At 35.9% G+C, this 18,302-nt stretch overlaps 1 long non-coding RNA gene across 1 annotated transcript in view; it reads left to right on the top strand.

Annotated features, from left to right (window-relative positions):
• Window positions 1–18,302, top strand: part of LOC138702731 (uncharacterized) — a 702,815-nt gene that overhangs the window by 504,267 nt on the left and 180,246 nt on the right. Inside the window, exon 5 of the long non-coding RNA XR_011332887.1 lies at window positions 4,154–4,221. This is a non-coding gene — a long non-coding RNA (uncharacterized lncRNA). The remainder of the gene's footprint in view (window positions 1–4,153; window positions 4,222–18,302) is intronic.

Genomic DNA, 18,302 nt, shown 5'->3' on the forward strand with positions numbered 1-18,302 from the left:
ATTCCGCAGTTAAGTGCACAGTAATCTGTACAGACATATGCACTGCAGCTATGAGAATATTATAGATTAATTAATTTGTCCTACAGAATAATATCTGTAATATTGACAATTAATATTTGAGGAGAAAAATTCGCTCCGGCGCCGGGGATCGAACCCAGGTCCTTGGTTCTACGCACCAAGCGCTCTGACCACTGAGCTACGCCGAATAGGTACTGTGGATTGAATTCGGCGTAGCGAATTTTTCTCCTCAAATATTAATTGTCAATATTACAGATATTATTCTGTAGGACAAATTAATTAATCTATAATATCCTGCACTGAAGTTTAACATTATATACTTGTTTCATAATATGCTATTATCGCACACTTCATGGCCTACTCAATTTTCTTACATGTACGTTTATTATAAAAATACATAATAAAAACATTACATACATATTACAATACATATTGCCATAGAAAGAGAATACTATTACTATTAGTGTTAAAATCGGCCCATGACCTACTGTGGCCTACTAAGGACTTCGTTCTCTTATAAAATTGTAGGATATGTTTTTATTATGAGACAGAATAGTTTTTATACGAAATGTGTCTCTTCGTTATGGTAATAAATTAAAATATATAGCTATGCACTTGCCTATTGTTTGTGTTGAGAATATTTCCCCTTCTACAAAAATGCCCACTTCACACAGAAATTACATAAAATACTATTATGGGTTTTACTTAATCGCGCTTTTAATATAAACAATTGCGTTATCTATATTGCTATTATGCTAAGAATGTAAACATTCTGCGATGTCCTCTACCATTCTGTTATCCAAATTCTTTAGAAAACTCATGAACGTACGTAAGATAATTATCATAGGTAATACTGAGAGCTTTTGAAAATTTAAAAGTAACGTTATTTGCTAGAAAAAATAGTCTAGGGAAACTCAGAACTTCGAATGGTATTTATTTGGTCCACATCAAGAATAAAGTGGGGGAAAAAAATAAAACGCCATAAAGTTAGTTAATAAAATATAAACATTAGGGGAGAGTCGGGTAGTATCGGACATCGGGTAATATCGGACAGTGAGTTTCTTTCATCTACCACACGATGATAGTACCTGATTGACATGGTTACGTTTCTGTGATGTTGCATATAGAAACGTAACCATGTCATTCAGGTACTACCATATGCTGGTAGATGAAAGAAACGCACTGTCCGATACTACCCGATGTCCGATACTATCCGACTTTCCCCTAATTACTTACTGTTATGCAATTTAGAGCTTGGTAATTGCAAAGAGGTAATGTCACAGTTGTATTGCATGACCTCTTTTATGAGTATTATGTACTGAAATAAAATATACAGTATTAACAACTTCATAACGAAAACTTGAACTGTAAAATATTAAACTTAATTTTTGTTGTCATTTTAAAAAAATGTAACCTAATGCATAGCACATAACCATTGTTTCTAGTTAATTATGTGGCTTAGTTCAGTAGTTAGAAAAATACTATTTTCGTTACATTATAATCATTTACGTCTTTATTTATTTGCTTCTTCATTTAGTTTTGTAAAAATACCTGATATACTGTAAGTTCAGAATATCTCCATACAAAACATAGTCCACACCTGTGGAGTAACGGTCAGCGCGTTTGGCTGCGAAACCAGGCGGCCCGGGTTCGAATCCCGGTCGGGGCAAGTTACCTGGTTGAGGTTTTTCCGGGGTTTTCCCTCAACCCAATACGAGCAAATGCTAGGTAACTTTCGGTGCTGGACTCCGGACTCATTCACCGGCATTATCACCTTCATATAATTCAGACGCTAAATAACCTAGATGTTGATACAGCGTCGTAAAATAACCCAATAAAATAAAAATAAATACAAACATATCTGCTGTTCGTTTGAGCCTTTCGCTTTTCCAATTCGTCTACTGAAAGTTGAATACCACCTTTCTGAATGAATTTTTTAAACCATATACTACAAGCCATAAACAACTATACATTTTCCTTGATAATTTATTTTTTCGTTTTGTCTTAAAAAGATATATTTTACTTATTAGCGGCAATCGAACCCAGAACCCTCAGCTTGGCGCGCTGAGTGCTCTTTCCATCTGAGCTATGCTGGAATCCGATCCATAACGTCGGCCGAACTCTCCTCCTTTTCTATCGTAATGGCCTGCTACCTGCATTTTTTTTTTAGATAGATGGATTTATTAAGAACACACAGATTAAAATGAAAATGGCACAAACAAAACACATTATATAATATATCCTAACCTAAACAGGCATAAAAGTGTATAATTGAGTATCCCTTCGTCAGTTCGCATCACAAACTTCAACAGCTGAAGTTCTAATCTGTCTCGCATACTAGAGGAACAATCCAGTCTTTTGTTCGCATTCTCTATTCCCCATGAGGTCAAGACATGCAAGCGAACTCCTATTCTGACTTAGCATCGAGGGTGGTAGATATTTTCTCCGAATATGTTCCGATTCGACACACTGCAATAAAATATGTCTCCAGGAGTCCTTTTCCCCCGCACAGTGGACAAAGGCTCTCTCCTTCTTCGTTGAAAATTTTAATACCCTTCCATGCCCCCAGTCTTAGCCACGCTAAACCTGGTCTGCTGTCTTTGTTACAAGAATTTATATAGTCGCACCTCCCCCAGTTAAGCATGAGATCTGATTGTAAATGTTGTGAGGACTTTTCCGAACATTGGACTTCAATAGACATATATGTCACGTATGCTGAAGCGCATATTTGAATGACTTTTATGGCCATTCCAACAAGAATTTCAGAGAACTGTTAACATTGACACACATGTTCTTATTAGAGGACCTCGCCGTCCTCTATTGAATGGCAATGACTTTATGTAGTCATCACTTAGATACTTAATAACAGAGAACAACTCGTTTCGGCACCGAGAATCCAACCCAGGACCCTCAGCTTGGCGCGCTGGGAATGCTCTTTCCATCTGGAACCCGATCCACAGTGTCGGCCGAACTCTCTTCCTTCTGTATATATTTTACTTCATATGGAGGTGAAGTATTTTCTGTGGTACAGCTCTTACCATGCTTGCGATTGTATTCTATAATCACGTGTTCAAACCCAGCTGAGTGTAATGGATTTTAAACGTTGCAAAATGCTTTGCATTACTTTCTTCAGGAGGGGATGTGAAGATAGAGATTTATGGCGCATTGAAGAATCCTGACGAAGACAGAAATATCGGAAACTTGGCCGATAAAACAACGTCTTATGAGATTCACAAAATTAATAGAAACAACTTTAATCCAAAGCGAGACATCTCCCTTAAGAATTTAAAGTGATACACACCTTACTATATACATTGCTCTTGAACAATTTTACAATTACAATTAAGGTTTGAAATATGGACGAAATTAGTAAAGTAAAATGTAATTTCCATAACTATGGTGAATCAATTAGGATGTATTCACAAATAGCTTTCACTTTATCGTCCACCAAATTGAAAGTCTTGGAACACGTTGCAGCAGCTTCTGATGGTGTACATCTGCGGCCAAAGTCGAGTCCATAATAAAAATTTCGTTGTCCATATTAATTTGAGAATTTTGTTGTAATAATCTTCGCATTTGCTAAATAGATTTTGATGACTGGTCAGTATCATTACTTTCAAATTCTATCGTGGGGTCAACAATTAGGCAGCCAGTTTTTAGGGACAAAATAAGTTAATAGCGTAAGATCTTTGTGACTGTACTGCTTTAGGTACCTATAGTAATAAATTTAAACTTTTCTGTGAAATAATTACGGACAAGATTCTAACTTCATAATTATAATATATTTGCATGTCTTCAATTCCCGTGACTTTGCTTAATCCTGATTATTAAGAACTGATTGAATTATTTTGGTACAATTAATATATTTGTTAGAAGAGATATTTTGTCATTAATACAGTCTTAAGACATATCTTCAAAATTTTGGAAATTACTTCCGAGTTCCGCCAGGGAAATATTGCTCAAGACCTGATGATTAACCTATTCTGGTCTTGATCAACATTATCCGGATGAAGGCACTTGCAAACATATAGGATAATGCCGAAATGTTGAAGATCATTTTCTTCCGAATACAATCAGCCTGAAGGCCTAAAATCTCGTAACAATATTTATAAATTGGTTGTTTTCTTACTTTCAGGTCTGTACCAAGATTCATAACCTATTGAAGAACTAAATTGACGAGGAGAGAAATGCAGTGGATCTTCAGTGAGTAATATATTGACATTAATAGGAATTTATATGAAAAATATGGATTGCCTAATTATTGTAATTTACAATTTGTCAATTACTCTAAAAAAATTCTACAATCATTTCATTCCTATTATGACCGATTAGTACAACTAAAGAATTTAATTCATTAATTCAGTCATTTGAGTCGTATTCCTACGCCTTCATTTAATCATTAATAAATGCATTAATTTAATCAGACATCCATTCGATCAACAAATACTTACTCATTTATACAGTTATCCTTTCACTCATTCTTTAAATCACGCATTCATTCAACAGTTAATTTTTTCAATAAATTACTCATTCATTCATGTCCTGTATTTGCCCATCCAACGGGTCGTACAATTGTCCATTCAACGTGTCGCGCACTTGTCTATTCAACGGATCGTACACTTGACCATTCAACGGGTAGTGCACTTGTCTATTCAACGGATCGTACACTTGACCATTCAAAGGGTAGTGCACTTGCTCATGAAACGACGCATCTATTAACTAATTATTAAAATCGGTCATATATTAATAGTTTATTTTTATTCATTCAGTCATTCATTCAATGAGTCATGCATATATTTAGTCCAGCCGTGGCGAAAAGGCCATGGTGCGCCGAGCATAGCACGTGCATAGCACCTATGGAGGGAGGCGGACAACCGAAGGGGAAGTTAATGTTTAGGACGTGTAACGAAGAAAGAAATGAACAAGAAAACATAGGACACATTATCACAACCTAAAATTAACTGTCTTCAGAATATCTCTACAACAAAGTTTCAAAATAAGGAATTATGTCACTTACTGCCAATCGTAGTTGATCACGAAGGTAGGCCTATTTGTATGTCAGTCGTGATCTAAATTTTATTTTTACTATTTTCATTGTTGAAAATAATTTTTCACAAACGTAAGTTACAGCGAACATGGCTTCAACAGAGCAAGCGAAAGAACGAAGCTTCAAATATTTATTTTTTTCCAAAGATTTGAAAAGTTCAGTATCTGTCAAGTCCTTACATCTAGCTTTCATTTAACGTCACATTGTAAATCTGTGAGTTTAAATTGAAAATCTAACCGCATTATTCGAACATCTGCTGTAAAAGAATCGACGTTCAGAGATGATGATGATGATGATGATGATGATAATAATAATAATAATAATAATAATAATAATAATAATAATAATAATAACACTTAACCTTTTAATGTTTCATCAGTAACATATAGTAACTTATAATGCCGTTTTATGTTATACAACAGTTTTCCTAGTAATATTTGTGAACAAATCATACATTTAATATTTTCATCATATTGTAAGCAAAAGAATGCATCCTCCCATCCTACTTGAAACTTTCGTTTTTATAGAGGTACATGGTTTCGAGAGAGATATTGCGACGATACGCCACTCGCAGGTCCGAGACAAATACAAATAGAACGGAGTTTGACTCCAGTGAGTAAGAGGGTGGGGGTTGTAGGTAGGAAGCGAGAGAAAAGCACTGCGAACCACAATGTGCTCGTGAGTCGCATTTTCGCCGCGGCTGACTTAGTCTATCAGTGCACTTTTAATTTATTTAGTCATACATTTGTTCATTTATTTATTATTACCCTTTATTTGTCATTCAGTCATTTCATCATGCAATCATCCAGTATCCAATAGGCCACAAAGTCATCAGTAATTCTTTCTCTCTTTCTTTCTTTCTTTCTTTCTTTCTTTCTTTCTTTCCTTCTTTATCTTCCTCTCTTTCTCTCTCTCTCTTTCTTTCTTTATTTCTTTCTTCCTTCCTTTCTCTTTCTCTCTTTGTTTGTTTGATTCTTTCTATCGCCCTGTTTATATTTCTTCATACCTGTATTTTACTTTCCTTTGCCCTCATTATTTTTTTTCAGTCTTTACTCATTTTATTCATTATTATATTTTTTTCCATTATTTGATTCATTACACATCACTTATTCTCGCCTGGATTTGAACCAGAACTCCGGAATGATAAGCCACTGTGCTAGTAATTAGTATTTTACCTTCTGTAATATTAAAATTCCAGTAACTAGAAAAAGAAGTCTCTGGAACTGTTGCTAGTAGCAGTGTAAAACCTGGTAACATGTCAGACCAAGCTTAGGGTCTGTATTTCGTCTACTGCTTTATTCGATTTTAATTCAGCATTAGTTTTCCGGGCTGCTGTCATTATTTTGTTGCGGAATATCATGCATTCAGTGGCCGGTTCATTTATCATGGAGCAGTCCATTGCTAGATATAATATTTGTATAGCCATCTCGTCAGCTTGCTATTACTACTTATAATATTCTGATTACGATTCTGAATATATCATGTTTGTATAGATCATGGGTTATAAATACGTTTCCCCTATTGACATGAGCTGAAGGTTTATCTTGCAGGACGTGGTCGTAATTTCCATAATATAAAGTGCGATTCGATGAATTCCAATAAATATTTAAATTGGTTACAGTATAAGGTGCGAATAGTAATAATACTGGTTTCATGACTGTATAGAATTTCATAACACGCTGTTTATTCAGGATAATTTATTTCTACATCAGATACGTCCAGAGCTAGAGATAGGATTCATCATGAGAGAATCTGAAAAATAAAAAAAACACCGCAATACGTGGAAACATTTTGAGAAGAGTGTATGTAGAGCAAAAATTGTGCTTAGATATCCAGGCATAAATTCTAGGAATATATTACCAGGAATAATGCATGATGCAGAAACTATATAAGTAGTTAGTATGAAAGACTGTAACAAACTTGAATTGCAGGGAAATACTGCAACAACCTGTTAATTTCTGGAATGAGAAAAAAATATCACAGAAGAACAATGAACTTCTCAACAGTATACAGTGAAGAACTCAAGAGTGATAAGAACATAGAAAAGTATTAGATACACATAGTTTTCTGTCCAAGGGCAGATCTGTCACTGCAAACCCAGCATTCTCCAATCTTTTATATTTTATGCCTTCCTCTTAGTTTCTGCATATGACCTATATATTTTAATGTCATTTATCATCCGATAATATTCTTCTGCCCCGAACTCTTCTCCCGTTTACCATTCCTTCCAGTGTATCCTTCAGTAGGCAGTTTCTTCTCAGTCAGTGACCCTTCCTGATCAGTTTCAGGTCATTCTTTCTTCACCCAATCTTTCCAACACAGCTTGATTTCTTATTCCGTCTGTCAACTTCACACGTTCCATGCTTCTGCATATCTCCATTTAAAATGCTTCTATTCGCTTCTCTTCAATTCGACGTAATATCATGGTTCTATCTCGTACAATGCTACAGACCACACAATGCACTTCACTAGTCTCTTCTTTAGTTCTTTTTCCAAAGACCTGCAGAAACATGGGCATTACGACGACGTGAAGAGAATTGAGAAGCATTTGAAATGTGGATATGGAGAAGGATGGAGCGTGTGAAATGGACAGAGTAAGAAACGAAGCTAGTTGGAAGAGTGGATGAAGAAAGAATGATGCTGAAACTGATCAGAAAGAGGAAAAGAAATTGGCTAGATCACTGGTTGAGAAGAAACTGCCTACTGAAGGATGCACTGGAAGGAATGGTGAACGGGAGAAGAGTTCGGGCAGAAGAAGATATCAGATGATAGACGACATTAAGATATATTGATCATATGAGGAGACTAAGAGGAAGGCAGAAAATATAAAAGATTGGAGAATGCTGGGTTTGCAGTGAAAGATCTGCTCTTGAATGAACATATTTAATTAATTGAGTCTAGGGAAGAGAAAAAGGGTCTTCTCATTTTTTGAATTCATGGTTCCTTTCAATCCATATCCAAGGAAAAGAGCCCCAGAAATTGATATGGATGACAGGGTGGTCCTGTAAAATATCTTGCACTCATAATTTCTATAAATTGTATGCTTGATTTTGCTGAATGAGATTTTACCATTTCCAAGCTTAGGAGCTGAATGGGTGGCAAATATTCTGGTATCTCATTGGGACTGGAGTAAGAACAGTTCATACCACATGAATTGCATAGTGTCAGAACAAGTTATGGAGTTATAATAGTGTGGTTTTATGAACAATCAACACCCTCAGAGTTAGAACATTGTAGTTCTGGAGGTTGTATAAAAACAGTAAAATACGAGTAATACAGCCAATTTTACAGTAAGTGTACAAGATGGAGTTAAACACTTGCCATTAAAAAAAAAAAACAAACAAAAAATAAGCCACCAGCGTAGCTTAGTCGGCCAAGGCGCTTGCCTGCCAATCCAGAGTTGCGCTCGGGCGTGGGTTCGATTCCCGCTTGGGTTGATTACCTGGTTGGGTCTTTTCCGAGGTGTTCCTCAACCGTAAGGCGAATGTTAGGTAATCTATGGCAAATTCTCGGCCTCACTTCGCCATCACCAATCCTATCGGCGCTAAATAATATATTAGTTGATACAGCTTCGTTAAGTAACCAAGTAAAAAAAAAGAGGCGCTAAAATAATCCGGTTCTGTAGCAGCGAGCTGTTGAATAAGAACTGCCTAATGCGCAATTTGGTTTAATTTTTGGTAAAGCTCTTTTTTCGACATTTTTTGACAGCTTCAGTTTTTCAGGTAAGATAAACGAAGTGTAATAACTTTTTTGCGCAACATTTATGACTATGGATTAAGTGTCGGTGCGTGACCGTCGTTAAAAAGACCGCCACCCTAATAACAGAGCGACTTAGTAGTTACGAACTGATTTTTAAGTCCTCCCACTATGATCAGACGGTGTCTGCAACATGTTGCATTATTACAGGGCGTGGAGGTTACTAGCAGGTGTCAAATGTTTGCTCTGCACTGCGTGGAAAGTATTACAAGTGGTTACACCTTGTTTGACGTTATGGCCCGAGTAAAACCAAAGCCTAATTTGTGGCTAGAACATTTGTGAGAGAAGGAGCTAAGTGCATTGAAATAGCTAATGTTCTTTACCGAAACATGAGGAAGATATAACTGAAAATAAATTATACTAGATTACGAAAGAAATTCTGCTATTTATTATAAGTTTAAAGCAAAGCGGGGTAGTGAGCATTAGAAGGGAGATAACCACAACATTTTCAATTTGAATTTACAAATGATAATGATTATGTTTATTATAACTTACAAAGATCATATAGGCCTAATTAACAGAAGCGAACATCCTTCATATTTCTAAAAAAAATGAAGTTGATGAACGATAGTAACATTTACTAAGCTTCAATTTTTATTGACTTAAAGGATAAGAAATGCTTCCCTCGAGGTTTATTACCATCGAAAATATTTTCTTTTTTTTTGTCGTCACTCGGTTAAAATTCGAAAAGTATTTTTTCAAACGTTGCTAACAAGTAAACCTTCACCTGAGGTAAAAAACAATGAAAATGAAACTTATATTTTTGGAATCAGCATAATAAAATATGAATAATCCTAAAATTTCGTAACTCGACTGCAATTATCAAGTACGATACACAGCGCAGAATACGAGATTTCAAGCAGCACGAAAACATACCTTCAACTAGCGATTACTGCATAAGAAGGAAAACGATAATGTGGTCATCATGTTACTTAATGCATCGTATTCCAAAATCTGATTTTTTTAATCCAGAAACATATGTCGCACAATAGTGATAGCTAACAAAAAAATGTTGGAAACACAAATTGTCAGTACACCACCCGCACTTTATAAAGGCTGATTTTGCACAAATCGTACATATTCCTTGTACATTTCGAATACAGTACTCTGTAGTGTTTTGAAAACGTTGTCCACTTCTGGATCCCAATCCAGCTAACACCCAACCATACCCACGCGCCTGTTGGAATCGTGGAGAAAGAAACTGCTGGTAAACAAGCGACTGTAGTTTCAGTATATTGTTGCGTTGTTGTAATGTATCAGATGAATCATCAAAATCTACATTATGAGAAATGTGTCGAATCATATGCTTGTACATTCGAAAAAAGTACCTGTCCAAAGGTTGCAACTCATAAGTCGTATTTGGTGGTATGATTTTCACTACTAGTTTTTCAAGACCATAGTCCCCTTCTTCTAACAGTTGCTTAATTGTATTTTCGTTGCAGTGGACACCATATGAGTCTAACAGGAGAAGATTGCGTGTTGCAGAATTAGGGAGGAATATTTCTCGTAAAAATTCTATCCATATTTCTTTGGTCATTTTTCCCGACGACGTCCATTTTACTACAAGGTTGTCGCTCTGGAAAATGCGTTCCGCAACTCTTGCACTTATACCTTTCGGTTCTTGGAGAATCAGTAGTAACTTTGGCATCAGTTTTCCAGCTTTAGAAACCACCGGCATTATAGTGTAGGAATGTGTAGTTGCCCCTTTGGATTGCACGACACCGTACACTTTACTGGTTCCTTGACGTTCCAATGTTCTGCCGAAAGGCATTTCCTTATGGAACCCACATTCGTCGGCATTAAACACATGATCATCATCGTACATGTCCATAAGTGGTGTGCACTCACGTCTGAAGGTTTGGATTGATTGTTCAAGAGCTATCTTGTCGCGTACCTGAAGCTTTGTTACATATGATGTTATTTTGCGGCTGACAATCTTATAATGCGTTTTAAAGCGATGCAACCAAGTAGGACTTGCGTTGAAGTATTTCTGATCTATGCCTAATAAATCACGAGCTGTTGTCAGTGCAATTCTTTTTATGTCACTTTCTTTTACAATTTCATTTGACGACCGCCGCAGACATAATTCCTCAAATGTTCTTCGGTGCACTTCTTTCATTTTATTCATGACATCGTTTTGTTGTTCGACAGCGTGCTTCATTTTGTAGAGTTGACTTTCGTGTGTTAACCATGTAAATTTATGTTTCATACTGCTCCATGACCTATGGTTAAACTTCTTTTTGTTTGTTGGTACACCTGGCAGAATCCAATACTCTATTACCTTACATTTTTCTTCAAAGTCAATGACTCGGGATGTTTTGGGAGGGGACGGAGCGTATTGAGAACAGGAACTTTGTGAAGTACTTGATTCCTCTTCTGATGTAGTATTTGTTTTTTCAGTCTCCCATTCTCGTACATGACACATGTCATTATCATCATTTCGTGGTTCATTTTCATCAATGTCCAGAGTGTGACTTTCTTCAACTGCTTCCGATTCATAACTCTTTAATAAGTCATATATATCATCAACAACTTCAAGTTTTTTCTGCGACTTTTCACAGTCTGTCTCCGTATAACCCTCTTCTTTTAGTTTATCCAGAATTTTAATCACTATATTCACTGGGTTCATCTTCAGCTCACTGCACATAACATTACACAATAAACTGCAAAGTACAAACTAGCTGACAGCGCATCTATAGCAGTACTGTCTTCGCTCATGCGTCTAGCATTGCTACATGGTATAGTTGTTTGCAATCTAAGTAGCCCATGTCAACTTGATCTTCATTGGTCGCGATCTCTGGTGTTCACTGCGTTCGAGTTGTAAAATTTACGTATTTTGCATTGGTTTTAATGCTTAATCGAATGGTAATAAAGGCAAGTGTTTGTTTTTTTACCCCACCTGAAGGTTTACTTGTAAGTCATTTACAAATGATTTTTTATTTTATAGGTTAACGTTATTAATTTCCATACATCTATACAGGAATACACTTGAAACTTTCCAAACGGTGTTATGTTTCGTGTTATTCCCATTATAATCTCACAGTTTTTTCCAAAGTGTGCTAAGTCAGTAGTATGACTGTTCTAAGTCATTGTGATGTGATATTAAAATTATTATTATTATTATTATTATTATTATTATTAAGACATTGCCTAATGCATATAGAGTGTTAGTTGGGAGACCGGAGGAAAAATACCTTTGGAGAGGCCGAGACATAGATGGGAGGATAATATTAAAAAGAATTTGAGGGAGGTGGGATATGATGATAGAGACTGGATTAATCTTGCTCAGGATAGGGACCGATGACGGACTTACGTGAGGGCGGCAATGAACGTGCGGGTTCTTGAAAAGCCATTTGTAAGTAAGTAAAACATTGCCTACTGTCGGACAATATCTAAATTTAAATTTAAATTAAATAATCACATTCTAGTTCATGGAATTGCTTGTTGAACACCTGTCAGGTTGCGGAACTTCGGCTTAACCCATGATATATCAATATTGTATATATGTTGTTGTAAAGTTGACAATTAATATGTAATGTATTTATTATTATTATTATTATTATTATTATTATTATTATTATTATTATTATTATTATTATCAGTTATCACTATCATCATTCCTAACTTTGTTTTCTTTCTTTTTTTCTTGCATTAGCTCGATGAGAGCTCTATAGTGTTTTTTTATTTATTTTACGACGCTGTATCAACATTTAGGCTATTTAGCGTCTGAATGAAATGGTGATAATGGCGGTGAAATGAGTCCGGGGTCCAGCACCGAAAGTTACCCGACCGGGATTCGAACCCGGGCCACCTGGTTTCGCGGCCAGACGCGCTTACCGTTACTCCACAGGTGTGGACCCTATAGTGTTAATTTGACGCTTGTGACCCTCTAATTTAATCTGTAGTATTATCGATATGTTTTTTTTCTCTGACTTTCTGAAGATCTCAGTACACTTCATCTCATCAACGAAATGTTGTTTTTTCGGATTTTCCATGTGTTGTTTTCATTAGTTAGCCACAAAATTTTTCGCAGAATTCTGCTTTCAAATGTGAGTAGTGTACGGAAACTTTTCTTATTAAGTTTCCAGTTCTCTGCAGCCTAGAAAAGAGCAGGTAAAATAATTGTTGTGAGAGTCCAGAATTTTGAGTTTATAGATAGCAATTTGGAAGATTAATAACTTACTAACCTCGAAATTATATTTGCATTTGCAATTCTAGATTTTATTCCTTCGTGTTCTAAATTGAATGCACTAATTTAATTTACATCTAGATATTTGAAATTTCAGACTCTTTCAAGTGATAAATTTTGTACTGTAATTATGTTAATGTGTGTGTTAGAATTCGTGCTTTTAATCATTAACATTAACATCCAATTGTTTAATTCCGTTCATAAAATTTTAAGCCAGTTTTTTATATTCTTTGCTATCAGCCTGTAATGATGAAACGTCAACATACGCAGTGACGTTAAATTTGACACCTAATTTGATGCCAAAATCGAGACATTGCAATTTTCTTGACGTTTTTTTTGTGTGTATTATGTATATTGTTGGATGATTTTAATATTTCATTTTATACTTTTAGATACTCTACATATGTACTAAAAATTCTAGCTAGCAATTTCCGTTTAGATTATTATGATTTTCTACAGACGGACCTAAATGTCAACAAGTCGCAAAGAATATGTGTTCTTAAGTCTTGTGTAAGCTTTGCCTGCGATATCTTTCTCGCTGACATCATTGAGACTCTAAACTGGCATCGACTTGACGAACGTTCATCCCCTTGTTCTCCTTTTCCAAGTCCATCGCAACTCTAAACCTACCTACTTTGTCTCCAGCTTCATTTACCTGTCATTGTAGCAATCTCTACACACGCAAGCGAAGTAGCCGTGTACTAGCCATACAAAAATCTGAATTTTGTACGGATGAATATGAAAGTCATATGAGCAGATGGGACGGGATCATTCCGCCATAAATTAAAATTAAATTCACGGCTAGTAATTTCAAAACTGTTGTTGTTCTTGTAAAAATTATTGCAAAATCACTTTGTGCACCGCTTCACCTTCCCATGATGACTAAATGATATTTTATTCGTAACAGAATGTACGCGCAGTTTAACTGTGCTGTGAGAGATGCACGCTGTTTAAAATTCCCCGTTCCTCTGCCGGACTCCGTATAAATGATCCTAAACCTTTGTTTTTATCTGATGGAATATGTTCACTGAATTTGTTTCCTCCCATTTGAAGATTTGTCGTGATAACCTTCGTACCATTAATAGGAAATAAAGGATGATTGACGTACATATATATTATTATTCTTACTGTGGTTCTCCAGGACTACGCAGTGAAACACGTTCTGAGATTAATTAATTCAAACGGTAGGCGGGCCGATAACTTTTACCTTTCAAACAAATTGTAACATATTTGCGAAGTCTAAAAAACACCTATAGTTACGAATTTGCGATGAATCTAAATAAGATATCCTGCCCTGAATTAGCACACAGATCGGTTTCTGAAAAAAGCTTCTGATGTCCTTGATACGTCATTTCCTTTATTCAAGGCTAATATGAATATAAATTTGCTCACAAGTTTTCATTTAAACCCGATTCGCAATCAAAAGGGTTCTAGAGAAGCATTAATTATTCCGATTAAAATGATAATGTTGTAGGATCAATTTCATATAATATACTGTTGGCTTTGCTGCTTCATTTATTTTCGTTTTTTTTTTTTTTCATCGCACAGAATGTTTTGTGTAACTCCTCAATCGTTGTATGTGCTAGTACCTGTTTCTGAATTTCGATTATCGAAGAATAATTTAAAGAATTAAGTAGAAGTATAAGGGCACAGTACATTAATTATTCATAGTCTTCAAAAAGTCGTATGACTCGGATAAAAAATATGTTTTCTATGATATTGTGATTGAATTTGGTATTCCCAAGAAACTAGTTCGAATAATTAAAATGTGTCTCATTGTCAGTGAAACATACAGCAGAGTCTGTATAGGCCAGTTTCTGTCTGACGCCTTTCCAGTTCACTGCGGACTAAAGAAAGGGGTGCACTATCATCTTTACTTTTTAACTTCGCTCTAGAATATGCCATTAGGAAAGTCCAGGATAACAGAGAGGGTTCAGAGTTGAATGGGTTACATCAGTTGATTGTTTATGCAGATGACGTGAATATGCTACGAGAAAATCCACAGACTAGGGATCCTTCTCGTTTTCCTTACCGTGGTTCATATCGTGATCTTTATTGTGGTCCTTGTCGTTGATATCTTTGTCCTTTTTCGTGGTCCTTATGAAAGTCGTTGATATCTTTGTCCTTTTCTTGGTCCTTATGAAGATCGTTGACATCGTTGTCATGGTCCTTATCGTCCTTGTTGTATTCCTTTTCGTGGTCCTAGTCCTTGTCGTAACCCTTATCGAAGGCAGTTGTTACGGGAAACAGAAATGACCGTTGTCTGCTTGTGCTGCTCCCTGACAATTTAGATCCCACACCCATGTAATGATCAGATATGTAGAAATGTTCATGTGTATTTTATAAAGAAGAAAATTTTCACGTTTTATTTGGAAGAAAAAGTAACTTTTCGTGCGAATTCTCCATTATTTTTAATGCCATGATTGTGATGTAATTTCGTGGGTTTCTACCAATTTTCCGAAAATTCGTGGTAATATTTCACTAAATTTTGGACTTTCATTAACCCTTCAGTGCTCGCTCCATAATTTGTGACACTAGTACTCCGGATTACATTTGTATCCATCTCTTTTTAATAATCAATTCTTTTGCACGTTCTATTTGAATTTTAGTATTTAAATCAGTGATGTCAATATAATGTAATGAGTGATACAATGGTGTAAATAATGTAATTTAGAACAATGTTGTTGTTATTGTATACACTTCATCGTTAGTTATTATAAACTGCACTGTAGAGAAATTTAAGTCACTTTTGGGTTCAAGTACATGTCTGTTTTTAAATGAGAAGAAGTCTTTGTTCTATATTGTGAAATATGTTTACGAAATAATTTATATTGCAAGGATGAAATAACCACTGCAACAATAGAAAATAGTGTAAAAATGCCTTATGAAAAGCTTATAGTAATAAATCAAATTACAGATAAGGAAATCGGAAATTTGCTCTTGAATTCTCTCCTTTTAAAAACACTGGTGTTAGTACTCCCGCGGGTTACATTGTAGTCCACTCCAAAAACATATGTAAGTTATTGCTACACAGAAAAGTCATAATTACGTTCATCCAAACACTCCAGATATCAGGGCTAAACTGTAACAGAAAGGGACTGGAAATTTCACACTGTCAGCATAGAAAACAGAGTTGCGATGACGTAGATAAACAGAAGTGGATTACAAATGTATGCCGTGCGAGTACTGGAGGGTTAAGAAACTTGCATTTTGCATGTACAGGGAAATCATTTTATTTTTACTTCAATTTTTATTGTACCTGAGTTTTTTAATGTACTTCACTCTCATCCTTTCTACTAATGAAGTTCAACCGTCCTCCACACAGATCCAAGACCGCATATACAGTCATAGTAAACAGTACGTTCCAAAAATATGTTCGCGTTTTCCAGTGACGAAAGGACTTACAATACTGAATCATTTTCGCACAGGTATTGTCGTCCATTTGTCTACGTCGCATCCCGGTTTCCCATACCTGCTTCTATTCGCCTCTCCGTAAAGGCTGGTGGCTGGGCTGTCTTAGCTCTTTTCTGAGAACATTAATTTTTGTTAGGAATTGGAAGTCTACGTAATATTATACCCATACAACTGCTTAAAATAACTTAAATAAAAAGTAATTGTCACGTGATTCTCCCCCCCTTTCTACGACCCTGCGACAAAACCACTTGGACGGACAATAGATAGCATGTCTGAGTAATTTTATCTTTTCGGATAGGGCAGAAGTGAAGATTGAATTTACAGTACGTAAGGTACTCTTTTATAGAGTAGGTACAGAATTATTTCAACATGAGTTAGTGGTACGAAGGGCGAAACTGGTAATTGGAATTAGGTACAATAGTCTATAGTGCGATAAAATGCACATTAGACCTGAAGCCTGTATTTTCAAAAATGTGTTTAAATATCCATATTATTATTATTTTTGAATTTAACTTCATTCTCTATACTGTATTTTTTTAATTGGGTTATTTTACGACGCTGTATCAACATCTCAGGTTATTTAGCATCTCAATGAAATGAAGGTGATAATGTCAGTGAAAGAAGTCCGGGGTCCAGCACTGAAAGTTACCCAGTATTTGCTGGTATAGGGTTGAGGGGAAAACCCCGGAAAAAACCTCAACCAGGTAACTTGCCCCGACCGGGATTCGAACCCGGGCCACCTCGTTTCGCGGCCAGACGCGCTGACCGTTACTCCACAGACGTGGACTCTATAGTGTATGCTAATGTCCTGTATACAGTATAATATACACTGCATAATGAATACGTCCACATGGACAGCTCAGTTCGTGAGTAAAAACGCTTATTGTTAATACTGTACTCTATTTTGATTAAACAAAAACCTAATGGAAATTATCAAACTCAAAAGCGTGATATTTCCTAGTTTACGTAAATGGATGAACTACTTTTCTTCCCTCCTATACCTAGTACAGTGATTTGTTTGTATATTACACGAGTATCATCGAACTCCAGTCGTGGAAGGGGTAGCAAACGGTGTTTTCGGTTTCAACAAGGTATAGCCAGGTTAATATTAGAAATGTTAGTAAAAATAAAATGATGTCCCTGTATAAGATTTAAGTTTTTAATACAGTTCGCGTATATCATTAATACGGTACCAAAAAAATCACACCTCTACGAATAAAATCATCATCATCATCATCATCAAAACTTCAAGATATAGGGCATATCGCCCATTCCGGCTTCGCAATATTTCAGCCCAACGTTGTCTAAGACATCCAACATTTCGGCGTCCTCTTGCTTTGTAATTTTTTAGTATTAGTGGGTATCTCTCATCACTCATTCCATTCATAAGATCAACCCACTGTAGTCTATATTCTATTGACTTATTGTGTAGAGGTTCTACATTAACATATAATCACAAATTATATTAACGAATAAGATGTAATCTCAAATTGTATGAACTAAACAAATCACCTGATATCGTAAGAGCTATTAAAGTGTCAAGATTGAGGTGGGCTGGACATGTGAAAAGAATGGGAGAGACTGAACTGGGAAGAAGGATATTGAAATGCAAGCCAGAGGGAAGAAGAAATTTGGGACAACTAAGGCTAAGGTAGGCGGAAGATCAGAGTAAGATCAGAGTTAAAAGATGGCGCATTGTTGCCATCGTGAAAGAAGTCGAGGCTCGAACAGGGCTGCTGCTGCTGCTGCTGCTGCTGATGATGATAATGATGATGATATTGGTAAAAATACTAGATGTGAACATTAATTGAAAAACAATTCTAGAAATGAATCATTTCAAGCGAAAAATTGTTCCGGGACCGGATATCGATCCCGGGA

This window comes from Periplaneta americana, chromosome 7, assembly GCF_040183065.1.
Source record: "Periplaneta americana isolate PAMFEO1 chromosome 7, P.americana_PAMFEO1_priV1, whole genome shotgun sequence".
Taxonomy (NCBI): domain Eukaryota; kingdom Metazoa; phylum Arthropoda; class Insecta; order Blattodea; family Blattidae; genus Periplaneta; species Periplaneta americana.